Source organism: Culicoides brevitarsis, chromosome 1 (genome assembly GCF_036172545.1).
Source record: "Culicoides brevitarsis isolate CSIRO-B50_1 chromosome 1, AGI_CSIRO_Cbre_v1, whole genome shotgun sequence".
Lineage (NCBI taxonomy): Eukaryota > Metazoa > Arthropoda > Insecta > Diptera > Ceratopogonidae > Culicoides > Culicoides brevitarsis.
This window is the reverse complement of record NC_087085.1, coordinates 8,985,917-8,998,524: the sequence shown is the minus strand read 5'-3', so window position 1 is coordinate 8,998,524 and position 12,608 is coordinate 8,985,917. Positions and strand designations below refer to the sequence as shown.

The 12,608-nt window shown below is 26.4% G+C and overlaps 1 non-coding gene across 1 annotated transcript; it reads right to left on the bottom strand.

Annotated features, from left to right (window-relative positions):
- Positions 1–10,234: 10,234 nt before the first annotated feature.
- On the bottom strand, positions 10,235–10,307 carry Trnat-agu (transfer RNA threonine (anticodon AGU)). The gene has a single exon. It is a non-coding gene; the product is annotated as a tRNA-Thr (tRNA).
- Between the last annotated feature and the right edge of the window lie 2,301 nt (positions 10,308–12,608).

Genomic DNA, 12,608 nt, shown 5'->3' with positions numbered 1-12,608 from the left:
GTGCCCGCGAGACATATTTTAACAAGATAATTGTGCTTTGCTCATATTTAACTGACACGCACTAAATTCACTTCACGCAAATCATCATAATTAAATATAAAATGAAATAAATGGTTAGTTGTTAAAATAATGATGATGGTATCTGTTTAATTTTCCTACATTCGTATTTTTCATCAAATTTTCCCCGCAATAAAGCGCGGAAGATTTTTTCGTTTCGAGGAAGATGATGATGATGAATATTTTAGGTACGTAAATGACAACTTTCCTTTTTTTCTTAATTTTTTTTTTCGTGGAAAAGAGGCCGTTTACCGAAGTTGTTAAAAATTCATTTTCATTCAATTTTCTTTTCAATTAGAGAGAAAAAAATAATTCACATTTGGTCCAATTTAATTTTCAGGAAATTCCCAGAAGAGTAAGTTGTAAATTAAAATTCAAATGAAATTTTCGTTAATTTCAATTGAAGTCAATTTAAACATTTTTCAAAGGTAAATAATTGTAATGAGCTCAAAAAAAATTCAAAAATTTTAAATTCAATTTTTAATCAGCGAATTCAAAGTACTAATTTTTAAAAATACTAATTAATAAATAAAAAAATTATTTAAAAAGTTTTTTTAAAATATTTTATTTTAATTTTTTCTATTTTATTTTCTTAATATTATTTTTGAAAGAAAATAATTTTTAATTAATTTTTTTTTATAATTTTTAATTTTTTTTAATAATTTTTAGTTAATAATTAAATAATAATTTTTAAAAATTTACATATTTGCCTCATTTTATTTTAATTAAAATATTTTTTTTCATAAAATTAATTAAATTTTCAAACAATTTTTAAATTTTAGTTAAGAAAATATTTTTTTGTTAATTTTTTTTAATTTCTATTTTTTTGAAAGAACTTATTTTAATAATTTAAAAATTTTTTTTGTTTTTTTATATACCTAATAAAATTAATTTAAATAATAATTAATTAAAAAATAATTTTCAAAACTTGTAAATTTGCCTTATTTTATTAAATAAAAATAATTTGTAAATTAAATAATTTTTTAAAGATTTTAATTTATTTCAATTAAAATAATTTTTAAAAAATTTAATTTAGTTATATTAGTTAAGTTAGTTAAATAAAATAAATAAATATTATTAATAATTAATTATTAATAAAAGAAAAAAAAAGATTTTTGCATATTTAAAAATATTTTAATATTAAATTTATTTAAAAAAATAAAATAAAAAATAAATAAATTAAAAATTAAACGAAAATTATTTACCTAATTATTAAAATATTCAGCAACATTTATTTCTATCTAAAATAACATATCTTTAAATCACATAATTTATTCCATTTTATCTTTTTTATTTAAAATTAAATAAAATCAGACTCTTTAAAAAACGCTTTTCTATGTAAATTTTCCCATCTGATGAATTTTCTCCGAAGATATTTTTCCATCAAAATGATGCTTTTACTATTTTTTCGTATTATATTACATTTCGAAGTGAGTTTAAACAATGACAAGTGACGTGTATAACCAAATGACATATCCTTCCCTGTTCCTGACAGGCAGTTAAGTAGATTTCTAATTTGAAAGGCAGCAGCAGCAACCTTCGTACATCTCTCGGTAGATGGATGAAAAAGAGATTGAAGGATGGAAAATCATTGTGAATTCCAAGAAAAACAGAGAAAAAAATACAGATGTAATAATAATGAGGCAATATATTTTAAAACTTAAATAATCTCTTTTATTATTCATGAAATTATTATCGGGTACGGCGTGCCATGATGCTTCAGATTGCGACATAGATGGATACATCCAGATGAGACAAGGAAAAATTTTCTTTTACAGAAATTTTCTTCTATTGTTGTCCGATTGTCATCTTTTGCTCATGTTTTTGCTCGAAATATTTTGACGAGGGTTTCTTCTTAAATTACCTGACGTTTTCACAAACAGACACATTTATTGATATTTTTCTGCAAGCCAAAAAAAAAAAAAAAAAGGAAAAAAAAATCAACTCCATTATATTTTGTTGGATTGCCGACTTTGACGTGCCTGCGTGTGCGTGTGAAGAAGGACCAAAACATATTTTAATATTTAATCAGGGAACACGTGAACATTAACCATGAGCCAAATTTATTTACAAAGACGGCAAAAATGGACCCGAAAAATTTTGTCTTAATTTATTTTTAGTTTATTTTGGCGTTCAAGTGACAAGAAACCAACCGTAAATATTAATTACAACCCGCACATTTTCTTCCTCTTTCTTCGAGCCCTTTTTTCAAAAAAAAAAAACGACGACAACGAAAAAATGTCTGCTTGTCAGTCATTAATTTATATTCCCACACAATTTCGCTACATGAAAAAAAATTTTTTTTCTACTGTCGAAAAAAAAATTGTTACTTTGTTATCTACGTCTGGAGGTTTGCATTGCATAACACGATGACGGTGCCGGCAATTACTGAACATTTACGCTTTTTATCAAATAAATGTTCTAAACTAATCCACTGTCGCACATTTTTTTGTACTTTTAACGTCCTGCTTTTAATTTTTTTTTTCTTGAAGTGCGGGAAATTTAAAATAAAACGAAAAAAAAATTCTTTTAATATTTTAAATTTATTATTTTAATTTTTTTTTGATTTATATTTAATTAAAATAAAATTAAAAATTTTCGAAAATTAAAAGATGCTGAAAAAAATTTTTAAATTATTAATCATTTTAATTTAATTGACAATAATTAATTTATTTATTTAATTAAATATTTAATTTAATTAATTAATTCATTTTAAAATTATTTAATAAAAAATAATTTTATTTTAATAAATAATTTTTTTTTATTTAAAAAAAAATTAATAGGGTAAATTTTTTAAATTTAATTATTAAATTATTTTATTATAAATTTTTATTAAATTTTTTAAAACTGAATTATAGATTTTTTTTTTTAAAATTAAAAAAATATTTCTTTTAATATAATTTAATTTTTTTATATTTTTGATAAAATAATTTCCAAATTATTTTTAAAAATTTTTATTATTTTTTTATAATTTTTGAAAATGTTTTAATTTTTTATACATCAAAAGAATGAAAAATTAAAAAAAAATATTTATTTTGTCTTATTTTATATTTCCCGCACTTTTCTTTTGTGAAAAAAAATTTTTTCGTCGTTTTTCCTTTTTTGAATGAATAAAATTATACATCCTTAAGTCCTTTAATTACACTGTGACTGTGTTTTATGTGTTCACTCGTCTCCGGTAATAGTCCGTCAGAGGCTCTTTGACGTCGAAGAAAATTTATTTTAGATCCCTCTCCATTTTTTAATGAATAAAATGCGTTGCAGGTGAAGCAACCGCCTCGAAAATTGTAATAAAAAAGCTGTAAAATTTTTGAAGTATGAGAAAAAAAAATAGAAAAGGAAGCGAAAAAAGGGACACTTACATAATAAAGAAACGTAAGAATTTAACTAAGCTCTTTTAATAATAAACAACGTGGATGGATGGCACGAAAAAATAACAAAAAACGTTATTTTTTGGTTGGCTTCCCAGTTTCTCGCTGCGGAAATTTTAGAAGAGATTAAACTACGAGAATTAATTACGTAAACAAAAAAGGTTACAAAAGTCTTGTGTGTAAAAAAGTTTTCTTTAAAACGATTCCATTGTTCACGAAAAATCCCCCAATCAGTCATTTCTCTTTAATTTTTAAAGCAACTTTTTGCTCAAGAAAAAAAAATCGTTTAAGTTATTATTTAATTTTGTATCAATCATCCACGCGCCATCGCCGCCCAACTCCCACACGAAAAGTTTCCGGTAAATGAATAACTTTTCTCGTGGATTTATTGACATCATCGTTTCGCTTTCGTTGTCGTCGACATCATCATCATCATCATTTATTGGCGCATATCATAAACAGGAAGATGAAAGACAAAAGAGATTCGCTTGAAGAAATACACAAAACAAAAAAAGAGCGAGAGCATTAAGTAATTTCTCCTAAATTTTAATTAAATATCCTCGTTAATTTATTTTCATTTAATTTATTTTGCCTTTTTATTGTTCTTCTTCCATACTTTTGTTGCTTTGTATTTTTGGCATTTTTTTTTGCGTATTATTTGGAAACCACTGGCAACCAGTTAATTAATTAAATTGATCAATTAAGCTCATTAAAGGACGTCCATTTGCATGACGGCACAATATTTACTGCAAATGGCGAACAATTTTGCATAATTTTCGTTTTGCTCGAGGATTTATTCACTTTTGATCAATCATGGATCAACTTTTTAATTTATTTTTGTTGTATTGGAAAAATAAAAAGCTTTTGTTTTCATTTTTAAAATGAGTGTAAAGTTAATGAACGTTTTTTTTTTGTTATATGAAATTAAATATTGAAAATTTATAAAAATAAAAATTATAAAAAAAAGTTTTGTATGAAAAATTTATTTAAAATGCCGTTCATGAAGAGGTTGAACAGAAACAGGGTTGCCAAAATATAAAAAAAAATTAAATTAAATTTATTTTATGTCTTAAATTAAGCAAAAGTCACTAAAAAGACCTTAAAATCAAATAAGTATAAATTAATAATTAAAATTTTTTTTAAATGAATTAAAAAAATATTTTCTTTAAAATATTTTAAAGTATTTAAAATTTGAATATTTAAAAATTAAGAATTCAAAAAATTTTATTTTTGGTTAAGCTAATTATAAGTCGTATTGAGTCAACTTAAAAACCTAAATTTATTTAATTTTTTTTTCAAAACTTCTAAAACAATATTAAAAATAAATTATTTTTAGTGAAGAAAAAATATTATTTAAAATTTTTAAGTCACATTATCAGCAAAATATTTTTTTTAATTTATTTATTTTTTAATATTTATTTTATTTTTTTTTTTTTATTTTTTTTAATTTTTTTTTTTTTTTTTTTTTTTTTTATTTTTTTAATTTTATTTTTTTATCAAAAAACGATTTTTAATTTAAGCCTTTTAATATTTTTCGATTAAATTTTCGTAAAAAAAAAAATTATTTCAAATTTTTGTAAATTAAGGCATTCCGACTTAATTTTGACTTAACTCATGACTTTTACTATAAAACCAATGTTTGATTAAATAATTGTTTGCAACCCTGAACTAAACACGTGTATAACCTCACACTCCTTTATCTACCTTCCTTCGATGCAAAACAGAGAAAAAAAGGATTATTAACTATTAAAGACGATTTAAAATTTAACGGTTATGATTATTGCTGTGAGCCATTATCCTCTCCTGCCTGTCCCCGTGTAAAAATAGTATCCATTTGTGCGACAAGACGACGTTCGGAGTGAAAGGGTTGTGAATTATGATTCTTTTTATTATACGTTTCAATGAATGTCATCTTCGTTGTCATAATAATGCCAAAGACAAAAGAAGATCCTAAAAAGGATACGGATTTTATGAAAGGAAAAATAATTTTCTTTTGTTACTCTTTTTGAGGAGCACACTAATAATGACTTTGTCTCTCTTTCTCCTGTCTTTCATTCAATTGTCGTCACAAATTTCAAATCGTTATCTGCTGTTCATTCGCCGCAGCGCTTATCTATCCTTGATTCACTTGACTCTTTAACAAATAACATCGAAAAAAAAAATTAACATCACCCTTTTTCGTCGGCGCGCGTGTAAATCGTCATTGAGCGACTTTGAGCAGGAGAGATAGAGATAAATATAAAAAGGGCATCAACTTACACCCTCCGCTCCTCGATATAAGCAAAATTTATTTGTGTAAAATAAAATAAAAGCCGAAGAGACATAAGCCTCACACATCATCAACATAATAATTTGATTGACAAGATGGTTGATTGCTTTTATTTCATATATCATGTCGTTCTCTGTGCATTGTAAAAAATTCATTTATCGCAAGGTAAAATATCTGCGGGACAAAAACAATGAAAATTTAAATTTGAGGTATTAACAAAAAGATTGTACATTGGGGCAATTTTTTCGAATGTGAATTGGGGGAAATTTGAGAATTTGCATTGGGTCAAATTTTTCGAATGTGAACTGGGACAGAATTTAAAAATGTGTATTGGGGAAATATTTTAAAATATGTATTGGGATGAAATTTGAGAATGTGAATTGGAGCAATGTTTCAGAATTCGCATTGGGGAAAAGTTTCAGAATGTAACTTGGGGTAACAATAAATTTTGCCCCAATTCGCATTCTGAAACTTTGTCCCAATGCACATTTTAATATTTTGCCCTAACTTACATTCTCAAATTTCATCCCAATGCACATGCTCAAATTTCACCCCAATGCACATTCTTAAATTCTGACCCAATTGACATTCGAAAAAGTTGACCCAATACACATTTCAACATTTTGACCCAGTTCACATTCGAAAAAAATTTCCCCAATGTACAATTTTTGTGTTTTTTGAAAAATGTTCAAGTAAATTTTCATGTCTCGCTGATATTTTAGATTGCGAAACATGAATTCTTCACAAAATGTATGTTGATGACGACGACGATGATGATGCGTGTGCTTTTTGTCGCAAATCCAGCTATTTTATTTGATGAGTTTTGTTCTGTCACTCTGCGTGTCTCTCTCGTTCTCTCGTGGGTTTTTAAATATTTTTATGACAAAATTTAAATTTTACTGTTTCGCATTTACTTTAAAAGGCACGTAAATTGGCATGGGTGACACGTGTGAGCATCGCAAAATTCGAACGACGATCAATCTCTGTCTCATTAAATTTGATTTCGTCGTCACTGAACCTTAATTTAACATCATCGATATTTCCGTTGCCGCCATGCGAAACGCCGAAAAGGAGGGAAGAACACTTTAAAAGGTGTCAAAAAGTTTCGTATATTCAACAAATATTCAATGGACGTTCAACTTTTTTGCGTACAATAAATTACTCGTCATTTTCACAGAAACGCCACAATGGAAAATCAAAAAATACTCACACACAAGCAGAAAAAAGATAAGAAAATGTACACAAACAAAAACGAAGAAAACGAAAAAGTTTTTCCCTTATTCCATTTTATTATTATATAATATTCATACAACATGAACAAAAATTAAACTCTTTTGATAATGATCACAATATAACGATTAAAAAGGTTGTTTTGCCCGCTTCTACGAAAAATTCCGCTTGCCAGCATGCGAAGCGGTAGCAAAGTGGTGTTTTAATGCGAAAAATGGTTTCTTTCCCGTTCTTCGCTTTTCCATTTCCTTTCCTTTCCTCCTTCTTTCTTTATTTTCTCTTGGCATGCTTTCACCATTATTTTTTGACTTTGCACACAAAAATAAATATACAGAAACAAAAAATGTACAATGAGCAACTAAAATGTTCTTTCAGGTTGTGCACCGAAGAAAGGTGCTTTAATAGATTTATGAAAGCACAGCGAATTCCAATTTATTATTTTTCGGATAAATAAAAATAATCAAAATTGGCATCAATTAAGATGTTTGAGTGAGATCTGCGTGAAAAAACTTTCTTTTTTGTGTGTGTGTGTGTGAGGGAGTAAAAGTGTTTGTTTGTTCGGAAACTTGTGTAGCGAAAGGAAGTAGATGGAAAACAATGTGCCACCATTATCATCATCATCATCATCATTTACGGAAGAACATTTTCGCAGCACACTAACGTAGGCATAATAATGGGAGAAAATATAGAGGAGAAAAGTTATTTTCATTAATGAGTATTTTTCGCAGAAGAATGAATACGAAAAAGATTTTGTGCTTTTTTTTCTCTGTGAATCGTAACAAGTGAATGGAGAATGAGATTTCTTTGCTGAATTGCGTTTCTTCTAACTTTTTTTCTTTTCTTTTCTTCTTTCATTAAAAACTTATTTACCGAGTTGTAGAATTATTTTCGAAAAATTACGATGGTAAGTAGTTCAATTGTTTACTCCTTAAAAAAAACTCCTGAAAATATTTTTGATATTTTTGTTTAAAATTTGAAAAAAAAAATAAATTTATATTAATTTAGTCAGAAAAAATATAAGTTAATAATTTGAAAAAAAAAATAAAAAAATATAAAATATGTCGACAAATTAAATTTAAATTAAAGAAAATTATTTTTTTTAACAATTAAAAAAAATTAATTAAAGTCTCTAAAATTTATTTTAAATAATTTAATGATAATTCTTAAATTAATTTTTTTAAATTTATTTTATAATTTTAAACCTAATATTTATAAATAAATAATTAATTATTTAATATAATTTTCTGATCAATTTAAAATATTAAATTAAAAATATTTAAAAAAAATAAGGAAAAATTTATTTTTGTTTAAGAAAATAATAAATAAAAAAAATAATTTAATTAATAAATTAATTGAAGTCTATTAATTTTATCATTTAAATAAAATTATTTTAATTTAAAATTTATGAATTAATTTATTAAATTAATTTAAAATTTTTTTTTACTGAAAAAAATGAAAATATAAAAAAATAATTAATTTCAATTAAAATAATAAAATTTTTTTTTAGTATTTTAACATTTTCTATAAATTTAAATTAATTAAAATAATTCTACAAATTTTTTTTTTACAGAAGACATCCATCATGAGAAAAAAAGGTAAGAGGAAATCCTGAAAATTGTAAAAAAAAGATATTAATTACATGGATACTTTTCTATAATTTTTCAAAAACTTTAAATTGAAATAATTTCCGAAAAAATTCGTTGAAAAAAAAAGATGATGGACGATCCACAATAAACGAAACGACAAACAATAATAAATAAAAAAGGTCATTGAAGCGACAAAACATCTAGTTCCAGAATTGCTTACTTCATGAAAAAATAATAATAACAACAGGAAACAATCTGATTTGCATTTTTTAGATACGATGATGAATGATTTATCGCAGCAGCAACGAATTTTTCCAAAGCACAAAAAATGTAGAGGGATGAAAGTGCTAGGCGACAACAACAACATGAAATTTTAAGTGAGGGGCACTGATTAAGCAAACAATTTATGCAAATAAGGAAAAATTCTCGTTTATCATGCATTTGAGCGACAACGACGATTAAAATAATAAAAATAATAACAAGCCGAGAAGAATCATGATGGGATGATTGATCCATTGTTTTGTGCATGTCACGTCGACTCGACATCGTCATCATCGTGATTAAAATGTGTCAGTCATTTACTTTTACCCGCTAACTTGATTATGCACGCTGGTTCATTTTTATAGTTGGAACAGAAAAAAAATCGTGGTCCGTCGCGAGAAAAACAGAGTTGTGACATATCACCCTCGGAAATCAGCTCGTTTGTCATAATTTTTTGGCATTATCTTAATCACAAACTCTTTTTTATTCTCTGTCGTGCTTTTGACGTATCATTATAGATAAATCCGGAACTCCAAGTTACATTTCTATCTGCGGCGTTTGTTGATTTTTAATCCAGAATGACGGATCTATCGGATGTTGTGTCAAAAAAAAAAAAAAAGAATTTTGCTACAATTTTTCGATGACTAAACTCTCCTCATAAATCATAATTTTCTAATCATTTTTTTGATTACGAAAAATTAATTCTTGTTAAGGGGAGAAAATTAAACTTGTTGTGTCATCCGAAAGTCTCCGATATTTGGCGCCAATATTTTTTCCAACTTTTTTTTTATTTAATCTGCTGGACAAACTTACTTTTTTTTCTCGGTAACATGATTGATTGCTCGATTGCAAAGTAAACAACTTTCTATTTGGGGACATTTTTGGATGACCTTGGCACGAAACGAGATGCGAAAGAAAAGAATGACGACGCGAAATCCGTCCTTTTGCATGTTTTTTTTCTCGCAGGGAGGCAACGACAAATCCAATCCTTTTAAACGTTTTTTTTTGTTGCGGTCGAATTTTTTGACGTCTCTTTTTGGGGTCGAATTGCCGAACGATAAATACTACTCACAAGTAAACACGGATGCGAAAAAAGCCATAAATTCCGCGAACAATGTCACAAGTTGGTGACATAACCGCCCGGAATGACACTCTGTCTTGGCGAATCATCCATCACTCTCGCAGTGTGTCTCTTAAATGGGAATTGTGTTTTTTGACATTTTTTTTGTGAGCACACAACGAACAAATACAAATAAAAGGGACATTCAATCATTTTTTGTGTGTGACATCCTCCTCCATTTGGTCCATTTTATCTCGGGTCATGTCTTGCTCGTTAACTCTTTAGTCTCATTTGCATGTGTTTCGTGTGCAAAATCAATGCAAATGAAGTGAGTGCGTGATGGAGCGGTTGACATTTCAATTGCTAAAAAAAAAATTACAAAAAAAAATTTAAAAAAAGTTGCTCGTACGCAGATTCGAACTACGGATCTCCTGATTACTAGTCAGGCGCCTTACCAACTTGGCCACACGAGCAGATGTTCAATGACCTGCCAAACGCTCAAACTTTGACGTTGAAGGTTATTTTTAAAAATATTTTTTTTTTGATAATTCTGACATAAATTTAGAAAGCGAGAGAGATGTTACGTAATTCTCGTTCTCATACATGTTGCACCTGTATAAATATAGAGCAATGTTTAGAGATAATAAACACGTGTTTCTGTTGATGAGGTAAATAATTATTATTGAACAAATTGAATTTTAAACAAAATTTAATTATTATTGTTTGTCGTTTCGTTTTTGTGAATTTCCATCATTTTTACTAAATTTTTTGATGAATTTTTTCGAAATTATTTAAATTTATTTTTGAAAAATTATAGAAAAGTATCCATGTAATTAATATCTTTTTTTTACAATTTTCAGGATTTCCTCTTACCTTTTTTTCTCATGATGGATGTCTTCTGTAAAAAAATTAATAGAATTATTTTTATTAATTTAAATTTATAGAAAATGTTAAAATAGTAAAAAGATTTTGTATAATTTTAATTAAAATTATTTTTTTTTATATTTTCATTTTTTTAGTAAAAAAATATTTTTAAATTAATTTTAATAATTTTATTTAAATGATAAAAATATAACATCAATTAATTAATTAATTAAATTTATTTTTATTTATTTTATTTTATTAATTTATATTATATTGAAGTTAAAAAAAATATATTTTTTAATCAGAAAATTATACCTTTTTTAACAATTAATATTTAATATTTAAGCTTAAAATAAATTATTTATTTTTATTTTTTTTATTTTTGAAATTTGAAATTTGAAAATTTTTAAAATTATTTAAAAAAAAAAATAAATTTATAATGAATTTTTTAATTTATTATTATCGAATATTGAGTATTTTATTAATTTTTTTAATATTTTCAAGGGAATATTTTTTAACTTTTTTTTTATTCAATTTAAATTAATAAATTGAACTGCTCAAATTTTTTTTATTTTTATTTAAAAAATATTTTTATTTATTTTTTTAAAAATAAATAATATTTTTTTGTATGTCCAAAAAGTCATTCAATTAATTCGCAAACTCACAACGCTTGATTACTTTTTCCCATTCAACCTCGAGACACATTTTATCGCAAAACCTTTCAATTGACTTCAAAGCAACGAGACATCTGTCCGGATTTTTGAATGAAAGGGTTCCTCTCTGTTTTTGTAAACGAACGATGACTTTGCAAAGAGCAAACACAGAAAAAAAGCAAAGTTATCAGAGCTCCGCATCTCTCGAAAATTGATTCGAGCAACAAACATTTCACCCAAAAAATATATTCTCGTGTCACATAACGCACGTACTCGACTATATTTTATGCCGAAACAAACAAACACACAGCGCCATCCCCATTTTCAACCCTTTTCAATCAATTCAATTTGGATCGTTTAATCTTTTGTGTCACAATTTTTGTGAATAAAAAAAAAAGAAATACAACAAAAACAACACCCATCTCTATTTCGAGATTTATGGAAATGCGGCAAAGGGAGCGCATCGTGTCTATAAATAATTAAAACAAAGTGAGAACGTGTGTCCTTCTTTTGTGTTACGCAATCATAATAATAATGATAATTTTTGCTGCCACAGCGCTTTTTTCGTAAATAAATTAAAAATTAAAAGGGGGTTATTTATCATAATAATCGACATTGACGACGACGACGACGTCAAGCGATATCGTGAGAACGCAAAGAGACCTTTTTATGCCTCGCAGTCCGGTTTCTTTGATTTTTCGGTCTTTATCAATTTATTTGCTTCACTGAATTTTCGATAATGTATGCTTCGAGCTGTTTTTTCTCTTCTTGGCTTCTGTCTTTTGGTTTCATCTCGAGATAAAATCGTTTGTTTGTCATGTGTGACAGTTTCCTATTTTTTTTTCTTTCTTCATCAAATTCCTTTTCCATCAGTCCTCGTCTTCTTCTTGCGTAATATGCAAAACGTTTTATCGGAAAAAAGTGTATCAAATCAATTTTCATAAATAAACTATACGACGGCGTTACATAACATCCTCCTCGTGTGCGGCAAAAAAAAAATTTACGCAAAAAAGAGCTTTTCTTCAGATATCTCGTCATTTGCGACAAACAACAACTCAACATGGGTAAAGGATTGATTTAGCTGCAGGATATTTGTCGTATGTGTGTGCTTTTGTCACATATGTGCGTGTGCGTGGGTGTGTTGTCGATAAGGTTACAACGGCGTCATCGGCTCCAGCATTTTGATCTCCCGTTGATTGTTCCCTTTTTTCGCTTCCTTTTGCCATTCGTACCGAAAAAAAAATCATATCTAAATTT